The following is a 12,542-nucleotide window of genomic DNA, read 5'->3' on the forward strand; positions in this document are numbered from 1 at the left end:
CTCTAATAGGGACAAATAGGCCTATATTTGTGCACGTTAACAATTTCATGTAGGACTAAAGAAGAACATTGAACCAGTCCAAGATGCTCAACAATAAAGATCATAGAAATGTTGGCCGATAAAAGAGACAACAAAGATTGTCATTGAAAGAGTCAAATAGCAGTTGAATATGGCTCATTATCTTATCTTAAGACTTAACGGTTTCCTTTGCTATAGGAGTAAGTTTAGGACAGAGGTTATGCTAGATTCTCTCTATGTTGTTCCAGTAGACTTTGACTGATTCTTAGTACTTATAACTTCACCTTCTTTTTCTCCGTGTTCAATAAAAGTATCATCCTTGAACTTTGGGAGTGGTATGCTAGTTACTTAAGAATTTCATGCTTTAAATAATCTCCCACCTTCTCTTGTACAGTGGTTGAAAAAAGAATAGTTTCATCATTTGTAATATAGTTCTAGCTTAGTTGAGAGACAGACTTCCAACAATATGTTGTTATATTATCAAGTACTTTTGGATTAATAAAGATGATACTTTAAGTTTTGGGCATTTGATTCAGTTGTTTGGATGCTTACTGAGGGGGCCCACTTAGTAAGTATTCCCTTGATTTCTTTTATCAGTTACTTTTTCATTCTATACTTAGCATTATCTTGATCACGGACTGTTTGTTGGCATTAGGTTGACATTGATGTCAACTAGTATGCTATGGTCACTAGTGAGTAAGTAGTGGTGACCAGTATGGCAAAAGTATGACATGATGATCTCAATCCATATGTGTGTCAGTAGACAGAAAGGTATGTTACCGGTACACATGAAATGCAACATCTACCGGTAAAGTAGGACCACCTGCAAGACAAAGTAAGCAAGAAAAAGAAGAACTGAAGGATGTGGACTAGTATACACAGAGAATTTTAATGCTTCCAGTAAATAGACTGAGTAGTTGGACCAGCATGATTGATGGAAGGCCAAGTTGATCCACCAATAGAGAAGAGGTCAGCAAGTATGAAGGTCCACTGGTGAAGTAAGGTTATACCGGTAAGGAGAGGTGAACTGGTAGTTAGTCTTGGTCAATGAAGGATGTCTAATCGACATAGAAGACTAAATATGATGCCAAACTAACATAGAAAACCAAGCATAGATGGATGTTGACAAGGATGAGACGTGGAAACTAGGTGGCGAGCACACAAAGGTCGGTCAAGTACTCATCGATATAGTAGTTTATAAGTAGGTCGATTTTTATGAAGAACCCACAAATCATCGAAGGATGCTAGAATATTGTTGCTCGAGGAAGACAAGGTGGCAAGATGATTGAACTGACCTTGCAAGAAGATCTGATCTTTGTACCCTCTTGCTGAAGGAAATAGCCAAGCCATTAATGGTGTTTGACAGAGCAACGTAGAAAAGCATGTCGTAGTCATCCAAAAATAGAAAACGCACATTGAAAAGAGAGGAAATGATAGTGTTGTTTGGTGTGATGCAGATCATCATTCTAGAAAAGAAGATTAGATCAAATCTAATAATGATTGATTTGGTGAAGGTTAAACCTAACACGACACCGTTTGAATGTTGCTTTGGCGAGAACCCTCATAGATAAATATGTCAACTCGAGATTAAAGAGTGTTGATGCTAGATGTGAGGTGTGAGAGGTAAGAGAGCCTAAGAAAGAAAGACCATCTGCCTAAGAGCTATTTCTCAGAGAGTTAGAGGTTGTGTTAGCAGGATGAACCGATGAGAGGGTCTAGCCGGTAGATAGAGTAACCGGTAAACTATTACAGTTTTAACAATCATGCTAACCGGTAAGGAGTGATTGGTTAGGAAGGCATCCAAGAGTGACACTATGAAGTGTGAGGTTGAGAGAGAGAAGAAAGGATGGCAGTAACCGGTGAGTGATCAGATAGAATAATCAGATAACTGACAGTGTGAGAACCAGTGAAGAAGAGGAGGTTGTTAACCGATAGAAATCTATTGATAAGGTGTTGTAAAACTCATTTGCAACTAGGTTCTATCACTATATCAAAATTGTATTTCATTATATTACACCGAGTTGGTGCTTGGTGCAAGGATTGGTGCTCCTTTGGTTGGTGCCCTGAATTATTGTAATTTGATTGTTTCATTATGAGGCTGGATTGGAGCAATAGACTCCAGCAGCATTTCTCACCGAGGTTTTTCCTATATTGGGTTTTCCTCGTACATCTAGTATTGTGGGTTATGCATTTGTGTGTTTGCCTCTTTCGATATCCACTCTTATCTTACCAGTTTGATCGTTTAGTGTTTAGGTTGATAATCGGTATTCCAAGCTTGGTTTAAAAAGAAAAGTTTTCAAGAACCACTGATTCACCCCCCTCTTAGTGGTACATTATGTTCAACAATTAGTATCAGATCCTAGGTTCTCGGTTGAATAAAGCTTTCTCTAGCATGGGTAGATTCTCATCAAAGAACACAATGGCAAGAAATGAGTTTGTCTCCTCAAAATCTCCTATGTTTGATGGATATAACTATGCTTTCTGGAGCAGAAGAATGGAGACCTATATTTCCTCTCTTGGTTTTGATGTGTGAATGTCTATCAAGAATGGGTACACTATCCCTAGTGTTCCTCCCACTAATTTGGATGCTACGAAGGAGTATGAGAATAGTGCAAAGGCTAAACATGTTATCTTAAGAGGGTTGTTAAATAATGAGTTTGTCAAGGTCATGCACCGTGCATCCACCAAGGAGACTTGAGATAAATTGTAGAGGTTTTTTGAAGGAGATGACAAAGTCAAAGAGGCCAAGCTGCAATCACTAAGAGGTCATCTTGAAGGTATCAAGATGAAAGATGAAGAAAAGATTGCAGACTACCTTCACAAAGTAGATGAAAGTGTGAATACAATCAGAGGACTTGGAGAAGAAATTGTTGATGAGATTATCGTCAAGAAGGTACTTAGATCTCTCACATCTAAGTATGACACTAAGGTTTTTGCCATAAGGATCTGAAGACCTTCACAATGGATGAGCTATTTGGCTCTCTAATAGCCTATGAAATGAGAACAATCGGTGAAGCATCCACAAGGAAAGAGGTAGCGTTCAGCTCCATCAAAAAAGGCAAGGAAGAGGTTGCTCATAAAGGATCCAGTGAAGACTCGGATGCAAAGGTAGCAAACTTTGTTAGAAAGCTCAAGAGAGGATCCGGCAAGTATAAAGGAAAGTTACCACTCAAATGATTCAATTGTGGTAAAGTTGGACACTTTGCTGCAAAATGTCCTTATAATGAAACAGGTGGAGATGAGCAAAGAAGTTTTGGCAGATCTACTAGTAAAGACAAACAAGGAATGTCTACTGTCAAGGAAGAAGAGTCTACCAGAAGCAGAACAACTTGTATACTATTGAGGATGATTCCACAGATGAAGAAAGTGCATCAGAAGATGACTACCATGAGAATGAAAGAGAAATTAATCTCTTTATGGCTCTAGATGAACCATTTGGTGAAGATAAGGAAGAAGAGGACATTGAAGCTAAAGTGGATATAGAAGATGAGCTCATAAGTGCTCTTGAGGAATTAAGTAAAACAAGAAGATAACTCAAGAAGGTCAAGCTTGCTATAGTAGAAGAACAAGATCACTTTAAGCAATCTCTGGATGAGTCCAATCAAGTTATCTCTGACTTGAAACTCTAGTTGGAAGAAGCCAAGAGGATATGTGAAGTTACATCCTCTGATTTGTTAAAGAAGGAAAAGGAGCATCAAGTTCTAGAAGCAAAAATAGTGAAACTCAGAAAAGAGCTTGAAAAGAGTAAGGATGAACTGAAAGTGAGAAGAAAATATGAGGGTAGCATAGAAGCCTTGGACAAGATGTTGAGAAAATAGAAGCAATCTAAAGATATCGGTGGCTTAGGTTTTGAAGAAGGACAAATTTCAAACAACAAAGATACATTCGGTAAGGAGATACACTTCACCTCTTCAAGTGAAGGTGAAGAGAAGAAAACATTCACAGTAAGCAAGGACACCGGTAAGAAGACTTATGTAGAAGCTGTTAGAAACTGTCACACAAACTAGTATACACAATCAATGAATCGGAGGCCACATTCAATGTATCGAGATGCAGATCTAAGGAGAAATTCAAGGGTTTATCATGAAGGATTCACTAGAGTTAGCAGCATTTAAGTAAGACCCCCGGTGAGACAAACGTTTGCAGGACCAAGGCAACCTAACCGATATGTTCCAAACTTTCATAGTTATTGTTACCCATGTAACAAATTTGGACATAGGTTAGCTGATTGTAGATTAACAAATAAGTCCTCTATGAGTTATGAAATTAGAAATCAATTTAAATGCACTCTACGATATGAATGTTATTTGTTATCAATGCAATGGATTGGTCTTAGGAGTTTTTAATGTAGGAAGAGTAAACCGGTGTCCTACAATAGTTTCAAAGATTCATCTTTCAATGTAAATGTGAAATGTTATAATTGTCAAGAGTTTGGACATATAGAAAAGCTTTGTAAGAATAGGTAAATCAAGTAGAAGAGGACAGATCCTGATTAGGAACCAGTAGCCAAATCGGAGCATAAAATTACAGTTGATAGGAAGAAAGAAACTCAATCGATTTGGGTTGAGAAAGAAAAGGACAAGGCAAAATCAATTCTGATAGTGCAGGCTGCCTTACATGCTAAAATAATAAATATATGGGTTATAGATAGTGGCTATTCCAACCACATGACTGGTGATAAAAAGAAATTTATCAAATTTGAAGACTGGAATGGTGGCTCAATAAGGTTTGGAGACAACTCATTGATCTAGATAAAGGGAAAAGGTACTCTAAACATTGATGGTAAACTGAAAGCACATGACGTGTATTATGTGGAAGGCTTGAAGCACAATTTGTTGAGTGTGAGTCAGATATGTGACAAAGGTTATAAATTCACCTTTGATTCTACCGGCTGCTAGATAAAGAAGGAGAGTACAGGTTAGGTTGTAGCTAAAGGTAAAAGGATAGATGGTAATGTATACAATCTGAAAGAATGTTTTGAATCCCAATGTATGTTGGGATAAGTGGATGAAAGTTGGTTGTGGCACAGAAGATTAGGCCACATAAATTTTGATAACTTAGTTGCAGTAAGCAAAAAGGGGTATGTAAGAAATATACCACCAATTATCAAACTGATAAGCACATTTTGTGATGAATGTGTGAAAGGAAAGAGGACTAAAGTGAGCTTCAAGAAAAAAGAACACAACACCTCAAGATTTCTTGAAATTGTACATATAGATTTGTGTGGTCTGACTAGAACAAGAGCTCTTGCCGGTGAAAGATATTTTATGCTCTTCATTGATTAATATTCAAGAATGACATGGGTAACTTTCCTACAAGATAAATCACAAGCATTTGACAAATTCAAGATCTTCTGGAAGATGGTAGAGAAGGAAAGTGGGTGCAAGATGAAATGCCTAAGATCAGACCGGGGTGGAGAGTTCACATCAAATAAGTTTGAAGATTACTATGAAAGACATGGAATCAAAAGGCAATACTTCGTCCCTAGGACACCACAGCAAAATGGTGTGGTAGAAAGGAAGAACAAGACAGTCAAGGGATGGCCAGAACCATGTTAAATGAGGCAAGTTTGTCAAACATATATTGGAAGGAAGCAGTTCATATTGTTGCATATACCTTGAACCGGGTTCAACTAAGAAAAAACAACAAAATGACACCCTGTGAGTTGTGGTATGACTAGAAACCATCAGTCAAGTACTTCAAGGTATTTGGAAGCAAGTGTTTTATCAAGATATATGGATGGTTTAGGTATTTTTTATTCTAGGAGTGATGAAGGAATCTTCCTTGGTTACTCAACTAACAACAAGGCCTATAAATGCTACAACAAAAGACTAAGAAGAGTCATTGAGAGTGTGCACATAAGAGTTGATGAGGATATGCACAAAGGAAGACAAGAACAAGTGAACCGGTATGATGATTCTAGTGATGAAGGTGAAGAAGCTCAGTCGGACAATGAACCAGAAGAAGCATCCAAAAAGGTCCCTAACTGGTATGTGCAGATAAACCACCCAGAAGAGTAGATTTTAGGTAATAAGAGTGATGGTGTGTAGAATAGGAGAAGACTTTCCCGAAATGATGAACAAGTCAATTTCTACCTTATGACTGAAGTAGAACCTAAAACATTCAATAAGGCCAACAAAAGTCAGAAATGGATGGATACCATGGAAGAAGAGTTGCAGTAGATTGAGAAGAACAAGACTTGGGAATTAGTCCCTAGACTGGAAGACAAGATCATCATTGGCACCAAATGGGTCTATCAGAACAAAGAATGAAGAAGGTAAAATTGTTAGGCATAAGCTAGACTTATGTGCAAGGGTTACTCTCAAGTAGAGGGCATTTATTTTGAAGAAACATTTGCACCGGTAGCTAGATTAGAAGGAATTAGGATGTTTCTAGATTTCTCAGCCTACAAGGGTTATAAGGTATATCAAATGGATGTAAAATATGCCTTCGTCAAAGGAAATTTGGAAGAAGAAGTGTATAGGAATCAATCAGAAGGGTTTCTGTTACATGATGATGAAACCTTTGTGTGTCAGTTGAAGAAAGCCCTGTATGGTTTAAACTAGGCTCTTAGAGCATGGTATTCAAGTCTAGTTCAGTATCTGAAGGAGAAAGGATTCAAAAAGGGGAGTGCTGACAGCAATCTATACATCAAGGAAGATGGAAATTACATGATCATTGTGGTTGTGTATGTAGATGACATCATTTTTGGAGGCAATAAGGACACTCTTTGTAAATATTTTGCTGATTAGATGCAGTCAAAATTTTAAATGTCAATGCTTGGAGAATTGACATACTTTCTTGGTTTGCAGATATCTCAGCTAGATAAGGGAATATTTATCTCACAAACCAAGTATGTAAAGGACATGCTAAAGAAGTTTCAAATGGAGGACTTCAAATGGGTGAGTACCCCCATGGTGACCGGAAGCAATTAAGTAAGAACGACGAATCACCAGTGGTGGATCAAACATTGCATAGATCTATGATAGGCATCTTATTGTATCTTATTGCTTCTAGACCAGATATAGTGCAGGCAGTGTGCATGGTGGCTAGATTTCAAGAAACACCTAAGCACTTACATATGAATATCGTAAGTAGAATTTTTAGATACCTACAAGGGACACTGAGTTATGGATTGTGGTACCCTAAACAAGGGGAATTCATCTTGGAAGCATATACGGATGCCGATTGGGCAGGTTGCATTGATGACCAGAAGACCACAAGTGGTGGTGCATTCTTTCTAGGTGACCAGTTGTTCTCATGGCATAGAAAGAAGTAGGATTCAGTCTCCCTATCAATTGTTGAAGCAAAATACATTCCTACTGCTACATATTGCTCTTTCATTCTTTCGATGAAGCAAACCCTCAAGGACATACAGGTGGACATCTCTGATCCTATTCCCATCTGGTGTGATAATTCAAGTGTCGTCAACATATCAAAGAACCCAGTGATGCATTCAAGGACAAAGCATATAGCCATCAAGTATCATTTTCTTAGAGAGAAGGTTGAAGGACAGGAAGTAAAGATGGAATATGTCCCTACAGAAGAACAAGTGGCAGACATCTTCACCAAACCATTATCGGTAAGCACAATTGAGGACTTAAAACACAAGTTGGGAGTTGTGTCACCTGCCTCATGCACTTAAGTTTGTAAGGAGATATATGGTTCAGGGGGAGTTCATAGCAACATCTATATCTCTTGAACCACATGTTGATCATAGAGAAAGTTCAGAGTTGTATGTCTTAGTATTGGCTATAATCACTAAGAGAAGATTTGACTAATGGGGAGATCAGTATGAATCAAAGGGGGAGAATGAAGTACCCTGATCCTTTATCATTGTGTCAAAGGGGGAGAAATCTACCAGTGTGAAGACTTGGAGTGAGTTGACATCAATGCCAAAGGGGAAGATTGTTGTTATTGTTGGCATTCGGTTGTCATTAATGTCAATTAGTATGGCAAGGTCACTAGTGAGTAAGTAATGGTGACCGGTATGGGAGAAGTAAGACATGATAATGTCAATCCATATATGTGTAAGAAGATAAAAAGGTATGTTACCAGTACACATGAAATGCATCATCTATCAGTAAAGCAAGACCATCGGCAAGGCAAAGAAAATAAGCAAAAGAAGAACCAAAGGATGTGAACCAGTATACACAGAGAATTTTAATGCTGTCGATAAATGGACTGAGTAGCTGGACCAGCATGATTTATGGAAGGCCAAGTTGATCCACCAACAGAAAAGAGGTCATCAGGTTTCAAGGTCCATCAGTGAAGTAAGGTTATACCAGTAAGGAGTGTTGAATTAGTAGTTAGTCTTGGTCGGTGAAGGATATCTAATCAACATAGCAAACTGAAGATGATGCCAAACCAACATAGAAAATTGAGCATAGGTGGATGTCGACAAGAATGACAGGTGGAAACTAGGTGGCAAGCACGTAGAGGTCGGTCAAGTACTCATTGACATAGTAGTTTACAAGAAGGTTGGCTTTTATGAAAAACCCATAAATCATGGGCAGAATGTTGTGGCTCGAGGAAGACAAGGTGGCAAGATGATTGAACTGACCTTGCAAGAAGGTCTGATCTTTGTACTTGTTTGCCGAAGGAAATAACCAAACCATTAATGGCATTTGATAAAGCAACGTAGAAAAGCATGTCATAGTCATCCAAAAATGGAAAATGCATATTGAAAAGCGAGGAGATGGTAGTGTTGTTTGGTGTGATGCAGATCATCATTCTAGAAAATCATATCAGATCAAATATAATACGGATCGATCTGGTGAAGGTTAAACCTAACATGACACTGTTTGAATGCTACTTTGGTAGGAACCCTCACAGATAAATATGTTAACTTGAGATTGAAGAGTATTGATGCTAGGTGCAAGGTGTGAGAGGAAAGAGAGCTTGAGCAAGAAATACCATTTTCCTAAGAGTTATTTCTCAAAGATTTAGAGGTTGTGTTAGTAGGTTGAACCGGTGAGAGGATCTAACAAGTAGAGATAGAGTAACTGGTAAACTGTTACAGTTTTAACAGTCATGTGAACCAGTAAGGAGTGATTGGTTAGGAAGGCATCCAAGAGTGACACTGTGAAGTGTGAGGCTGAGAGAGAGAAAAAAAAGGTTGTATGTAACCGATGAGTGATCAGAGAGAGTAATCTGATAATCAACAATGTGAGAACCAGTGAAGAAGAGGAGGTTGTTAATCGGCAAAAATCCATTTATCAGGTGTTGCAGAACTTATTTGCAACTAGGTGTTATCACTATATCAAAATTGTATTTCATTATATTACACCAAGTTGCTGCTTGGTGCACGGGTTGGTGCTCCTTGGGTTGATGCCCTAAATTATTGTAATCTGACAGTTTCATTGTGAGGATGGATTGGCGTAGTAGACTCTAGTAGTATTTCTCACCGAGGTTTTTCCCATATTGGGTTTTCCTCGTACATCTGGTGTTGTGGGTTATGCATTTGTGTGTTTGCCTCTTTTGATATCCACTCTTATCTTACCGGTTTGATTGTTTAGTGTTTAGGTTGATAACTGGTATTCCAAGCTTGGTTTAAAAAGAAAAGTTTTCAAGAACCACTTATTCACCCCCCTCTTAGTGGTACATTATGTTCAACACTATTCCTGTAGCCATGGGAATAACTCCTATCATTTTTCCTGCAGCCACTACAAACTGAGTGGAACCCTATGTGTTGATCATGGATTAAGTCTTGTCTTTCCTAGTTTTTGCTTAGAAGTTAGTTTTCCTTTCAAGCATTTCAATTATTTTCTTTCAGCATTTTCCTTCAGCAACATTTCATTTCCAGCAATAGGAAAGGTGATTATTTTAGTCTTTCTAGTGCATATACATTGCAGACCCATTTCAACTATACGCTCCTGGTTGATAATTAAATGAACCTTCATGATGAAAGATAACTACTTAGCTGGATGTCCAATATCTAAGGTATGACTTCACGGTCTAGTTTTTGAACCATTGAGAAGACCAGTCACCCTTTTCCTAATTGGATTGTGGCCAGATCTATTGAATTCACCCCTCTTTCAATGTATTGGTCATTAAGGTAAGATTAATGGTCTTATTATCTTAATTAGTAAAACCCTAATTTTTCCCACCAATACATTTTGGTGAACCCGACTTGCTCCATGCTTATTTCTAATTTATTGTCTTATATCTTATTTTTATGCACTTTAACATTAATATTTGCACTCAAAGATCATATTTACAATTGAAATACATAAATTTAGAGGTTAAATTCATTAAAAAAAACCCTAATTTATAATTCTAAAATTGACTTGTGGGTTGCATAATTTTTTAGTAATGTTTTCAGATTTGGTTGTTATGACATGTTATGTTCAAATTTATATGCATCTAGTATTCAAATTTATAATTGACAGTGTTTAATTGTTGGTTAATCAATCATTTTACAAAGAAATTGCATTATTTAATCATATCTTCCAATCTTTGCATTTAATTTTTCTTCCTTTGTGCATGAGTTTTGTTACCCTTAGTCCTACATAAACTATTATAGTGAGAAGAAGTTATAGACTTATGGATTCCCAAGGTTTAAATACTAAGGATATGGAGCCTCAGTTGGATAACTTATTCCATGTGAATGTTGGTGCTTCCTCTAATCCAAGGAATGACATCACTTATCCCCATTCTCCTCATATTTTTCATGATGTGGATTAATCACTTACTATTGACCAATTGGAGAAGATTGATAATGAGTTTTAAAATCTTCAATAATGGATGGGCCAACAATATTCAGATAGTGAGGCAATCCCCTTGATTGAAGGATTGAAAATAATGGTACAAAGTGATAAGATAGGTGTGGATTTGTTGCATCGCCTTGCTCATATTGTTGATACTAATATTATGTCAATCAAAAGTTGTGTTGAAGTCATTGGTTACTCTAAACCTCCTTTCCAAGTTAATCATTCCATTTCTATGCCTACATCCTTGCCTAGTGTACCTACTTTTACATTTGCTATCATGACTACTTCCACACAAAATATTAATCCTACACATGTTAGTCATAGGGGCAATCCTATTAATCAATATTCTTGCATGCCTCATTACGTGAGTCTTACATTTGTGTCACAACCATCTCCCATACCAACATACCATAATGTTCCCCCTCCTTATTCTCGAACTCCACCTACTTACAATAATATTACTCCTCCATCACAATCCAATATGTCCAATTTTAATCTATCCACTAAAGCAACTATCAATAACCTAGCTCAAACTATTACATCCTTACAACACCAATTGGCTTTCAAAACTCAATCCAAGTTCAATTTTTCCACATTTGATGTAGCAATCTCACTATCTGATGACATTATTCGTGCGGTTCCTTCTAAGCATATGAAAATTCTTCAATTGGAACTGTACAATGGAAAAGATGACAAACTTTGTGTAGTGATTTTTCTCATGATCAAAGACTTTTAGCCAAATTGTTTACTATAATATTTAAAGATAAATCCTTGCAATGGTATTGTTTTTTGTCTCTTTATTCTATTACTTGTTTACAACAATTGGCTAATTCTTTGATTCAACAATTTCAAAATAACATTGGTCTTAAGATTAGTTTGACTGATTTAATTTGTTGTAAGCAAGGAGTTAAAGAAAAAGTTATTGATTTTATTGGTAGATATAAGCATTTGCATTCACAAATTGCCTATCATGTACCTAAACATGATAATGAAAAAAAATTTATTGCTAATTTATTAAAGGATATTAGAGATAAGCTTCTATTTGCTGAGTTTACTTCTTTTACGAAATTGTGCAAAGTCCTTCATAATTATCATCTTCAAGTGAGTTGATTTGAATCATCCTCTTCAATGGCTTCAATTGATAAGAATGACAATGCTAAACAAAGTTCAAACCCAACAAAAGTTTCATCAAGATAAATGATAACATCAACACTCAAGTGGCTGCCACAACATTAGGTGTGGCCCCTTTATCCAAATACTTTAGAAAATAATTAACTCCTCTTTTTGAGTCCTTCCATAGTATAATATTGAGGTTGATGAATGCTAATGTGTTGCAACTTCCTCCCATCAAGCCAATTGTCCATTCTAAACCATTACCAACTTCCCATGACCCAAATATTTTTATCAATATCATCGTCAACCTGACCATGATATTGATAAATGTTACCAGTTAAGGAATAAGATTCAAGGCTTTATTGATAGCAATACAATATCCCTAGCTTAATAATTAAGATGATGGTGTGTGAGTTGGAGGTAGAATGAAAAAAAGTAGGTGACCTAGAAGGTCAAGGATGGGCTAATGTGGAGTTTGAAATAGAGGCAAAAGGTGGAATAGAGCAAGCAAAACATGATCACAACTATCACCCACAGAGGATGTATGAAAATGGAGCATGTTGGGATAAGTGTTGGAGAAAACAACAGGATGGTCAAAGAAGTAACATTGGAGTGTAGAATGGTCATCATTGAGCTGGTTATCCTTGCTCATAATGGAATCAAACCTTCATCCAAAACCCCAAAATTAATTATGGTCAG

This window comes from Cryptomeria japonica, chromosome 2 (assembly GCF_030272615.1).
Source record: "Cryptomeria japonica chromosome 2, Sugi_1.0, whole genome shotgun sequence".
In the NCBI taxonomy this organism is placed as follows: Eukaryota; Viridiplantae; Streptophyta; class Pinopsida; order Cupressales; family Cupressaceae; genus Cryptomeria; species Cryptomeria japonica.